Consider the following 13,021-nt stretch of genomic DNA (forward strand, 5'->3'; position numbering starts at 1 on the left):
AAACCGTGTTTTTTTTTCATGCTGTGTGGACCATAAGCTAAATGGTATCGCTCCACGTCAGCCTCCAAAAATCGAGTGATCATTGCAGTGCTTCGTGTAATGAAAGCAGCACAATACGTACCATGCCGTCCATCTTCTAAGCATGAGGCAGAAATGCGTAGCAATGGTCATTGGCTCAAAAGAAATGGAAAAAAAGAAAGTTTTGGGGCTGGGGGATTCGAACCTAGGACTTCTGTAGACGAGCGGGAGGTGGTACCTTGCCGCCACGAAGCCAAACTGAATCATTTCTTAACAGATGCCTAACAAGACGAACACTTGAGCGACCAATTTCCCAGTAGCACGTTGCCCAGTAGTAATCTCGTCAGATGTAAATCGCATGAGACCAGTTGGGAGGCTCTTCCTCTGTGGCACCAGATTCGCATTTTTTAGAGGGAACCACATAGCACAACCTCAGGATACACCTGCGGGCGCGTCTAACGGGCCTGTATTGTCATCCACCGGCTAAGTCCACCGTGCCTTTCTGGGCATCAGGTACGTCCGACGTAAGGTCCTTTCACCGGAGAAGAGACTTTATTTCGACGTACCGTAAGATTTTCAGGGTCGGCGTGCGTCCAACGTATCCTTAGCCGCTGAGGTCGGGATACATCCGACGTACCTTTCTTGAATTTTCACTTACGTCGGACGTAACTTTTATCATTTACAGGTTAAGCCGGGTGTAACTCAAGACACTGGCTTAAAGTTCCGCCGGACGTAACTTTAGCTTTCAATTCTAGGTTCCGTCGGACGGAACTCTGCTGACTCGTTTGAAGTTCTGTCGGACGTAACTCTAGACACTGTGAAGAAAAAACCTGCACATCGTCCACACTTTCTTTTCCACTTTTTTTTCCCCTACTTTTTCACTGAACTTTTCGCATTTTTGGTGCGGGTTGCTCCCACAGACACTGTCATCTTGTTTAATTGATGTTTCCGGCATGACTTTTCAGTGCGTTGCTAAGTGGTTAGTGGTTGCATAGAAGGTTTAGTAATTAGTGGTGGTAGTTTCGGAGTTTGATCATATGCAGGTCACACTGCGGGTCTAGCTGTTAGTCTTCACTTGTGTGCTTTAGTTCCTGCTCTTGAGATGAAGTGATTCCTGAGCTGCTACAGCATGCTTATATTCTGTCCTGTTTTGTATGGTGCAGACGATGTACCCTGACCCCCGGATTGCGAGTGGCGCGTCGTCACAATTGCTGCCTGCGTGCATACCAGGGACACCCGCCGTCTGCTGCTGCTCATGCGGCTTGGGAGCTGCAATGTGGCAGAGCGCCTGCACTGTCATTGGCGCCAGGGCTCCCCCACATGTGGGGGCTGTCAGCAACCAGAGACGTTAGAGCACTTACTCTGCTGCTGCCCCCAGCTTGCAGCACCACTGAGCTCCACTGAGTGCTCCAGTGTCGAGGCCTTCTCTGCATTGGCATAAAGGGCATACTATTCCCGAAGGGGCCTTATTCCGCCGCCCAATGGGAAGTTTTGTAAACCAGCTGCTACACTACATGGAAATGGTGAGCTTCTTTGGTGGCCTCATCTAATAACCCTGAAGATGGTGATTTTTCCGTGATGAAGACCTTCAACTGTGCGACAATTGCAGTGTGACTGCTGAGCTAGCCCAATCGTGGTGCGCTTCACCGACTCCGTGAGAGTGTCATCTGATACTATGCGAAACCATACATGTTGTGGTTGACAAAGGACTAAAGAAACTTCAACTTTTCCCAGTGTTGCCGCAGACCCAAGTCACAGCCCTAAATGATGCAATCTGAGAACATGATGCTACACACACTGGTCACGTCTACATTGCCGGAGACACTTCATGAGCCGCATGCCGTATTCTATGATCTTGCCGTGTGTCGTGGCTGGTGTGCCTTTCATCATTAGGAGGCCGTGCCATACCACAGTCTATCGTCACCCACCCATCCACCTGCATTGTACCCACAGAAATTTGACTGACGTGTGTGAACTTCGGATCGTTGCCCACCGTTCTACCAGATCAGAGAGGCTGGCTGCATCTACCATCACTGCCGCTACCAATCACTCGATCTTCACTTTCCCCGTCTGTGAATCACACGCCTTGCTTAGCCAGCACCCAAATGGGGTCACTGAACGCCTGGCCCACAGTCATCAATAGCTTCATTTGAGTTAGATGCGGTTCACGGCACCGGTGCACAAAAATTTCTGTGGTGGCGGTGGTGGTGCAGTGCACAGGCACAATTCCTCTGCACCATGCAACCTGTCTGCATTTTCTGCAGGGCCCACGCATGCGTTTGCAATTGGGCGAGGTGCAGGCTTAGTTATCTGCTAATTATCCTCGCCTGTCATATACATCTCGGAGCTGACGATCATCTCAGGTAAGCCGAACGCATCAACAACCAGCTGGAGCCAGGTTAGTGTTCCTTCAAATTCGACAATGATTTTTCACGTGGTCACCGCAACCGCCGGTAGCTGTCTGGCAACTCACAACACCCGAACTATGGAGCACCCTCACGGCACCAACTTGCTGCACCACCTCCATAGCAGGTGCAATAGTTCTCTCCTCCGTGACGGCTTCATGGCGGCACCATGAGCAATCGAGAAACGAGGAGTAGGACACCATTCTTGTTGCTATGAATTGAGTACTTTAATGCACACACTGTGCACCAGTGGAGGCGTTGCCGTGAATTGTACCTGAATCGAATGGAATTAATCGCACGCGTTCCTGGGGTGTTGGAAGGACCTGGCAAGAAAGGGTGTGGTAAGCCACTACAGCCTTCCTCTCACTTTGCGTGAATATTAACATCATTGTTGTGGGCACAAAGTATTTGAAAGTACCAAGCGTGTATTTTGTCTTCATGTGTCTCTAAGAAAACAGTGACAGAGCACGCATTGTCACAGTTGGCTCCAAAATGCTAATGTATGCTTTTGCCCGAGAGTGCAGACTGAAAGCGATGAGAGGTAACCATTTTCTTTAACAAAGAGGATCTCTTATAAAAGGCTTTAAATGTAAAACTGGGGCTGACTGCGTGCTCAGCCAGCGGCTGCTGCAATTGATAGCTACTTTTCTCACTTGGGGAATAAGGTGCAATGTATATGAAGCAGGAGGGGAGTGACGTGTTGGTGCAGTTGCAAGCGGTGTAGCGTCTGGGACGATGGGAACGCATGCAGTCTCATGCGTATTTGCCTGTGTTTGACTGAAGTACAGAACAAAATAATGGAACAGTTTATTGTATCTTCTTGTGGTGCTTCTGGCAACTTGTTTGTAAATTTAGAGCAAAGTAGAGGCCAGCCTTTTTAAAATCTGGCTCTGTGAATGGGCTTCCTTCCTGAAACGCTGCATAGTTATCTTATTTCTGTTTAATCAGAATGGATGAGAAGGATTTTGCCAGATGAGCTGTACTGATGAGGTGGGTTTAGGAACATCTTTTGTATTACCTACAGGTTACAAGTAGGTGACTGTTGCAGATATTCAAATGAAAGTGTAGCCTGTTGCTTCATTTCAAAACACAATTATTTTTATTTATTTATTTATTTTTTGGTACCCTCAGGACCATATGGTATTACAGAGGGGAGTGGTTATAAACAGAAACAGAACAGAAGAAGTGCATTATACGATACAAAAAATTTTCTTGCTTATACAATGTTAGCTAACAGAAACAGAACAGGAATAGTGCATTATAAGATACAAAAAAAATCTAGATTATACAATATTAGCTAAGGCGTTCTTAAATAATTGGTGATCTTGGATGGTGGCCGTAAGTGCGGGAAGGTGGTTCCATTCAATGGATGTACGAGGTATATATGACTGAAAGAACTGTTGGTTCGGCATGATGAATGACACTCCTACCTTATGAACATGATCTAAACGAGGAGATCTATACTCTGGAGGCAAAATGAGCTCATCACGTAGGATTGGATGGTGAAATATTTTATGAAACAGGCTGACGCGAAAGATTTTGCGTCGAGATAATAAAGATGGAAGGTTAAGACTAGATTTCATTGCTGTTATGCTGGCTGTACGATTATAGTTAGTAAGTACAAAACGGACCGAGTTGTTTTGGATCATTTCAAGTGAATGGATCAGGTTATGTTGGGCTGGATCCCAAACAGAGGCAGCGTATTCTAGTTTCGGACGAATTAGTGCGTTGTATAAAAAGAGTTTTATTGAAGACTCCTAGGCATTGGCCTGAAAAACTAATCAGCTGGCATGCAATTTTTCAAAGGGCAAGGTTTTCAAAAGAACCATTCATTGTGTGGTCAGTAATTGAGGCAGTGTTTTTCCTGAAATAATTCATCCAAACCTAACTTTGCCAGTAAACTATCGCAAGCACAAAGCAGAAAGCAATCTGTTTTAAAGTAGCCTAAAATTGTTGACGAAATTAGCATATTTATCGTAGACTTGCCTTATGCCGGGTTTATGTGCATTGAACACCTGTCCGACAGTAGTGAAATGGTGAGTATGAGTGGTCTTGTGGGGGTGAGGGGGTGATTTATTTCTGGCCTTCACCATCGCAGTACTTGTTGCTCCGCTGTAATATCCTACATCATTGCCACCCCCTGAAAGATTAAGTTTGTAGAAAAAGCAATGTGAGCCATGTTTCAGGGACCAAAGAAAAACAAAAGGAAAGCTGTAAATTTTGGTTTTGAACTACCAAAGCTTGACAGGAAATACACTTAACATTAATTGCAGGATGTCATCTTGCCCGCATGACTCAATGCAATGTTTTACTGTCTGCGAGATTCACTGCTTACATTACATGAGGGTAGCTCCAGATGAGCACGATTCGTCGAAGCCGTTAATGCGATAAGGCTATGGCCTAAAGCAAATGCGGTACAGAAACAAGACAAAAATATCGACCGAACATTAGGATCGAACAAGAAGTGAGCAACCATACAAAAGCTAAAGGAGAAATGCATCCAAGTGACAAGTTCGGGATGTGACGAGCGCATTGAGGTGCTTCACAGTGAATGCAGAGCAAAAAAATAAAGAGAAGAAAAACAGCGACAGAAGTTCAAATGTTTAAGGCAGATAAGAAAACAACCATCTTGTCATGTGACACCGATGTCAGATAAGTGTGTGGATGATGTATCACTTAACCTATACCTTGATGCCATATTACAAACAGCCTTCATGGAAGATGGGGAAAGCATTTTTTTGGCATCCAAAAAAACCTTTACGTACTTACTGTAGTGACGTTCAAGAAGTATTTTTCGCAAATTGCAAGCCACAGTTTCCATTTACTGGGGTGGGGATGACTTGGTGGTTTTACGTATAGTAGAATCTCGATAAATGGAGATAGCTTTAACAGAATTGCCGCTTAGTTGGAACTGTTGCCTGTAAGTTGTTTGATTTTGCATTCCGATTAGTTGGAACTATTGCCTGTAAGTCATTTGATTTTGCATTCCGATAAGGTAAAAAAAAATTTGGTAATCGGTACTAAAAGTTCCGCCTCACTGTGTAAACGGAACCAAAAATGGAACTTCTTGTCAAACCCATGGACCATAGCGTCAGCCTTTTCCGGATTCGGCTGTTTAGTTTTTGTTTTTGTTTTTTAGCCTCGTTGGCCTCGTAAGCCTCATCTCGTTAGTAGTCAGCCATGTTAGCACGACAAATGCAACATTACTGTTCTTGTTCTAGTTGTTCAGTCTCGATTCACATCGCTGAGTTTACAGGATTCAGCTCCAGCCGCCTCGTTCGTGCGATCGTGGTACTATTCGCGCTTCATTACCACGTTGCCGTCTTCTAAATTCAGTGGCTCGTAAGCACTCGGGAAGTCGAGGCCTGAGGCATGCACGCCATGGGCTTATGTTAAAAAAACATCACTCTTGACTTCGAGAGCGGCTCTTTAATGCATTTTTACGCATTTTCAAGGGCAGAGCAACTGATTGTTGCCAAATAAACTTTGTGAATGTCGTACCTAAACCTCTTTTAGTTTTCTTGCTACATTCACCTTCAAGTGCTTATAAAATGCCCTTAAGAGTGTGTATGCACATAAGTTTGCACTTTTGCACATTTCACTCAATAAACGGAACCCCGTTTAAATGGGACTAATTTTTTTGGTCCCCTGAAGTCCCGATTATCGAGAGCCTTCTGTAATTTATATTTTGCCGGATGTTGTAATTTTTTGTCGAAGCTTTATAGTGGACGTTGACTTTAAATGTTTTCCTGCCTGCAAGTGCTTCACACAGTCCCAGACATTGCTTGTGCCTAGTTTACAGCTGATGAGCCCTGCTCTGAAATGTACCGTGAAGACTGGCTGTGCGCTGTTAAAAGCTGTGCCTTTTTTGCTTATGCAAGGGCGAGGAAGACAAAGGAAGGCGAAAAGGAGCATGCAAAGCGCTGGGAAGCAGCAAGCAGTCTGGAACGCAGCAAATGTGCAGGGTCGGTGCTGACTTGGGTCATCGGCTGATGTGTGGCAGCCCACTCATCGTTGCAAGGCCAGACATGGACGAGATACTGTCGTGTTCCTGTTGTTCTCCAGGCGTACTGAATTGGTGCCTGGCATTTGTGGAGCAGCTGCAGGCAACAACCTACCTGCTTAGCAAGTGCAAGCCGGCACGAGTCCGTCTCCATGTTTGAAGGCAAGTCTTCTCAGGTGAGGCATTTTCAAGACACATCATTCTCTGGCATGCCAGGCGGGTGCCGGCATTTGTGAATGGGCTGGAGGCAACAACGCGTTAGCCTAGTGGATTTCCATGATTTCCAGCATAGTTTATCGACAGGCCATATTGTGCTCCGCTCGCCTAGTAATATACCATACTGCTTAACTGAGAGGTCATGAGGTTCATTTCATGAGCAATTAAACTGCATTTTTGTTTCATGCGAAGGAAAATTTGACATCCACCTCAATTGCAGCCATACAGCTACAAAAGAAAGCTGTACAGCTTTCTCAAAAACTTCGCAGTTGAAGAAAAATTCGTTCTGGTCCGGTATTCGAACCCCGGACCACCGCCTATGTAGCGTAGGAACTTCGGGGATTTCCCCTAAATCTGGTCGATTTTTGTTTCGTCTAGTTGATGCTAGAACATTTCTTTTGTGCACTCTTGGTGCACAGTTTTGAAGTGCTTTAACGACAGTTTGCCTTTTGTATTCGCCTCTGCTATTAATGTCCTAACCTGCTTGTCGATGGGACACACACCAGTGAAGTGACAAGCACCCCTTTTAGAACCGCTACAGTCACAGTCGCCTCTAAAAGCGCCCTATCATTACGTTCATAAAACGAGCACACATCGTTCTGTTTTCCCTTGTAGCGGCCATAACATTCAAGAGCCTGTAGCTACAATTTTTCATTTTCATGTAGTAATTAAAAAACGTTAGTTAGCTCGGGAGGTAAAAAATCGGGCATTTTTCACATGCAGATGGTTAACCTAATGGCCGACAGATGGCACACCAAATGTGTTATGGCTCAGGCAATAGAAAAAAACGTCAAATAATGCTCAGATGAAGCCAAATTTTTTAGTGGAGTTCCTGTCAATAAATTAAGTGACTTGTCAGAAAAATTGCTTAAATTTTCTCAGTGAGATTCAAAGCAGGGTGCCCCAAAATAGAAGCTGATATTCGTCCCTAGCACCTTCACAGCTCATTGAACTGAGCTGACTAAAAATAGATTTTGTCGTGGTTAAAGGGGCATTGTGATGAAGCATATTGGAGCAAAAAGCCGAGGAAGAGGAAGATGGGGAACATAAATTAGCCGTAAGGAAGTGGATCAACCATGAAATGCCACGAATGAACAAAAAGCAGCAGCGAATGGGGCAGTGGCCCGGGCGGTTGACGCAAAGGAAGCCTATTAGGTAATGTCAGGGAAAGGATTTAAGCCTGGTATAAGCGTACTAAGGGGGGAGTACAAGGACACTGAGGGGGAAGCAGCTTGAGATCTCAAAGGAGCAAGCCAGGGGGCAGGGTTAAAGCATTGACTATGCCAGGCATCAAGATGCCGGCACAGTGGCGCATAGTTCGAATTATCCGGGCCAAAACGTGATCGGGTTTGAATTAATGGGCTTCTTTATACATTGACTTCTATGGAGACCGACTTGGCCAGGGTAAATCATACAATTCGAATTATCATAAATTGAAATTATTGGAGTTCGAAATGACAAGCGTTTATTATAAAAAAAACAATTAGGAACCGAACAACAAGAATTCGCCAGGTTTAGAGGGTATGGCTGGTAGAAAAATTGGCTCCGAACATTCTAGGGTGCTATCACTAAAACAGTTCGGGTTAAGTTGTTTTATGTGATGCCCTTTTATTTGATACTGAAAATAGCTTTGACAAAAATCGGTTGTCTGCTCTTGTAACACTTGTAAACCTCCTTTTCATGAGCAAAAAGTATGTTGGGCTTGGTTTTTCAAGGACTCTGCACAAAATGATCATAAGAGTTTGGTCACAAAAGCCACACTGGTGCTCTGGCGGTGGCACAGCATCTGTGGGGGAGATTTAGGAACCAAACACTGGTGAAGGAGCCGTTAAACCCTCACCTAGTCACGTGGTACCAGACCGGCAAGGCTCTGAACGAACGCGGCTGCAACACCCATGTGCTGCGGATTACGTGTCTTGGTGTCCGACCTGCCACATTTGGTTGTTGGCAGCTTCAGGTCATTGTGACACAATGAATGACTTTGAAAGACATGGCATAGTAGAGCTTTTGCTTTAATATACTGTCTACCCAAGCGTCGCAAAGGCAAGCCAAACCAAACTTGCCAGCAACTTCGCTCCCATTGCATTTTCTGATTTATTGTGGGATTTAACGCACCGATGCTACACAGGCGATGAGGTGCACTGTAGTGGAGGGCTCCGGGTTAATTTTTACACCTGAGGATCTTTAACGTTTCCGAAATCTCGAACACCTGTGTGTTTGCTTTTCGCCTCCATCAGACAAGCGGCCGCCACTGCCGGGAATTGAACCCGCATTTTCGGGCTCAGCAGCACAATCACATTTTCTACCACAAGCAAATGGGGAGAGTATGTCACATTCGCGTACTACACTTGACATCCAAAATGAAGATGCCTTGCTTGTAAGTTCACCTGAAGAGTCCTCGGAGATGACCGGGAGCACACATAGTCAGCTCATCGAGCCCCGTAACATCTTCACAAGCCCTATGTAGCGAATTTCCTGAGCATAAAAATACAAGTGATTTTCCTGCGGAATTTCAACGCCGAGGTGAGATATTTGTAGTGAGCAGACAATGATTGTTTAAAGATCCAGACTGCTATTGCCCATAACAGACGTTGCAGGTTGATTAAAACAGGCCACAGTGGGCGTTGTCAGAAGAGCAAGAATGCATCATTCATGGCAAATCAAATTACCAAAAGCTCAAGAAAGAAGTGGAAGGTTCTGAACAACTCTCTTAAAGGAGCCATGAAGAGAAAACACAAGTTTAGTTCATTCAAAAGATTGCCTCGTTAGAATCATACTGACACCACTTTTAACGTAAACTTCGCTCAAATAAGCTACATAATTAGGAAAAAAAGGGAATGGCCATGCGACCCACTAGCTCATTTCCCGCAACAGAACCTATGATGTCATACCCGACATCTCTGCGATTGGCGGAGGGCGGCAAAAGCAAACGCGAATTAGGCAGAGCTTAGAAGCTTGCCAAATGAGCTATTTGCACTTAAATTAAGGGCACATTCTTTTGAAAACCCTAAGAATGGTGGGACAAACAGTGGAAGTTACAAAAGCACACGTAAGCATAGAAGTACCGATGCCTGTGCTGCTGTTGGTACTGTGCGCACTATGCTTGGTTTAGCTGCACAGGACTACGGGGCTTTGGGGCTGTTTCAGACGACACTGGCTGATTGACACAAGCGACGATGTCTTACGTGACCGTATTTGTTGAGCGAGCACCATGTTTCACGAAACGATTGTCTTCACGAACAAAACAAGCCAGGTACAAATACGTTCACAAACAATCCGAAGGCAGAAAACGGCTTTCCACGGTGTGGTGGCACCATCTAAGTTCACTAACGGTAAACAAGGCCCTGTGATGCCACTGCAGACCACGAAAATACACAATTTAGCGGGAAAATCGAAATTTTAACTTAAATTATTTTATTTCTCAGTGAATAAAGCATCGTTTGCATTCGCACAAGTGCTGGGGGCATTATAAAACATGAAATCTTTCGAATAATGCAAACTCGTGTTTTGTCTTCATGGCTCCTTTAAGGCCGGTGGCACTAAATTTGAAGAATTTGCATCAGGGTTCAACACCGTAGAAGGCGGGATGCGAATTAATCTGGGGTACGTCAACTGCAGTGGTACTCTGGGTGTGTGCCCAAAAGACGAACCCTAATGGTATCTTGTACATCTGAATCAACAGGAACGGATTTATTGCACATTGGGGTTAAAGCCTATATGGCGTATTCTCTGAGAAAACAAGATTAGAGGACTGGGATTTATGGTATTTGAGGGAGATTGGCTAACTTTATTTTTCTGTGATGCCAGGAGGATGTTGCGTTTTATTGCTCTGTACAGAGATAATTATCGGAATGAAGAAGAGCACGTTGCCTGGGACGGTTAAAGATGAGAGAGACCAGGATCAGTGGATGCCATTGTACTTTGTAGTATTAACAGTTCAGTCTGATGTAAAATGCAGTTATTCTTAGTTATTCTTTCTTTTTCTGTGGCTTCGGACTCGTTTCTTTCACACCCTTGACCATGCTTTAAACTGCAAGTCCTAAATGCTTTCCCTGCAATGTCCTAAGGAATATACGACCTTTCCACTACCACTGGTGCTGACATGGTATATGTTGCGTGGCTGTGACACGGTGGTAGCCGTTGTTGTCTGGTGCTGTGGTGTCATCGCTGTGCCTGGCTGTTGTGGGGCTGGTGTCATAGTTGTGCTGTGTGTCAGGATTAGGGCTCTTGGTGGCTGCTTTTTCAGTAGTTCTAGCGGCAGGAGGCACAACCTGGATTTGGAAACGTTGCCATGTAGTAGTGGTCAAGGCGGCAGATTGATGGAGCTTTTAAACCGCATGGCTGTTGCCACTGCAAGTGCCAGTGCACATGTTGGCGATGCAGTGAAGAAGCTGAAAGGGATATCGGCTTGCTCCCACTCAAGCGCTTGCATGGCATAATTGATGACCTGGCCTCTCACGTACCCCTGGCTTGCTCCTCTAACATCTCAAGCTGCTTTCTCCTGCGTTGTCTTTGTGCTACCCCTCAGCATGCTTGTCCCGCACTTAAATCTTTTTCCTCACCAGTCATTGCATTACCTAATCATAGTCTTTTTTGTGAGCATCACGGGTCACTGCCTTATTCGCCTCTGCCTCCTGTTTTTTCTTTGTGGTGTTCTGTGGTTAATTCACTTCTTTGCAGCCAATGTAAGTGCTCCACTATCCTCTTTTACACCATTTGCTCATGTACGTTTCATCGCAATCCCTTCGAGGATAGCCTATGAACCAGGACACCGAATGGAGGAATTGTAGCCTTCAATTTACAAATTAGCGTTGAAGGCATGTACTGAATGAAGCCGCAGTGAATCATTCAAGCATAATAATGACAGAAGTAGCAAATCAGCTAGCGGGAAAGTACATTTCTTGTAAATTATCCTGTGCTTCGCAATACAATGCGGACAGTGCCGAGTCATAGTGAACAGGAAAAAAAGACGAATAGAAAAGGATGATAATCATACAAGGACATGTTTCGTAATTGAACACTAATGCATCCTGTGTATATGCTTCTGTGTTCGCTATTTTCTAATGAGGTCATGCTCATGTGGACTAAAATATGGATTCGCTGGGCCCAGCCTACTACTGCGCATAACAGCGCCCAAATCCTGTGATCTCATGTAAACTAAGGGACAATATTGGGTACAGTTTTATGTGATGGTAAACTCTGGTGTTCTGCTGTAGCCATATCGCTTGTATTATCATATTATCACGGATGAAATGAGCACAGTAATCTTGCCAGTGAGTTTTCATTTGTGTCAAAGCATCCCCCTGACAAAGCAATCTTTCCAATGGATCCTAAACACTTTTTGTTGTCATGTGTGCAACCAAAATAATATTGCAATAGACTGACAAGGAGAAAAAAAAGCGAAGGAAAGACAGAATATTGCATGGGCCCCTATCTCAGAGCAACAACGAGACAGCAGGGGAAATGTCGCTTATTGGGGCAGCAACATAATTTCACAAGTTCTTGACCTAGCATGCTGGTTCGGGGTTTACTGAGCCCCCGGTAACGGGTGAGAAAGCGATTGGTTATGAAAAGCTTGTGTATGGGAAGAGAAGAAAGTCATATTAAGTGCGAATGCACTTTATAAGCGACCCCGAACCTTCCGCCGTCCGCATAGCAACAGCTGCGGGTGCGCGCGCTTTTCGTCTTCCTTAGCAACGGGGAGAGATGGGCGCGCGCTGCCTGGCCGCTGACATGGCACATACCCACGTGGGAGATTGGCCAGGAATAAGTGCGAATGCACTTCTTAAGCGAGCCTGAATCGTCGCGCTCGCATAGCGCCTCCTCTCCCCCCTCGCCTACTCTCCTAAAGCCCCTTTACTACTCTCCAGCTCGCAACACCCTCTCTCGGCGCGCCAGCCAGGCCACTACACTATATAAAAAAAAACAGCATCCGGCGCCAGGTTTCGATCTGCGGACTTTGCGGCCGCAGCGCGACGCTCTACCGACTAAGCCACGGACGCGACGTTGATATCAGTGTTAGTAACGCGCCTTATATCTTTAACGCATTCAAACTACGTCGTCAGCGGCGTGCGTTGGCGACTCAGCGGCGTTATAGCGGCTTGATAACTGCGTGGTGTACACGTGATACTACAAACCCGCTAGTTCTGCATTCTCTCACGTGACTGCGCCTCCTCTCCCTTCACTCCGGTCGGCGCTTCGCAGCTGCGGTGCGCTGCGGTGCGGTGCGCTCCTCCTCTCGAACGTACACGTTAATTCACCAAGATTTCCGCAGAGGGACAAACGAGGCGTGTTAAGCCGAACGTGATCACGAGGGGGTGTTAATGTAACTAACGGGCAAAATGCCACCAAACTTCAACAAACTCCCCCTCATAGCATC

General features: G+C 45.6%; 1 long non-coding RNA gene across 5 annotated transcripts in view; it reads left to right on the top strand.

Annotated features, from left to right (window-relative positions):
• Window positions 1-13,021, top strand: part of LOC144159160 (uncharacterized) — a 32,397-nt gene that overhangs the window by 8,710 nt on the left and 10,666 nt on the right. For 2 of the 5 annotated variants that reach the window (XR_013320256.1, XR_013320255.1), the window contains exon 2: window positions 1,182-6,602. This is a non-coding gene — a long non-coding RNA (uncharacterized LOC144159160). The remainder of the gene's footprint in view (window positions 1-1,181; window positions 6,603-13,021) is intronic. The other 3 variants (XR_013320257.1, XR_013320258.1, XR_013320259.1) reach the window with 3 other exon arrangements.

The sequence above is a fragment of the Haemaphysalis longicornis genome, unplaced genomic scaffold (assembly GCF_048455015.1).
Source record: "Haemaphysalis longicornis isolate Haplotype H1 unplaced genomic scaffold, Haemaphysalis longicornis Haplotype H1 scaffold_10, whole genome shotgun sequence".
Lineage (NCBI taxonomy): Eukaryota > Metazoa > Arthropoda > Arachnida > Ixodida > Ixodidae > Haemaphysalis > Haemaphysalis longicornis.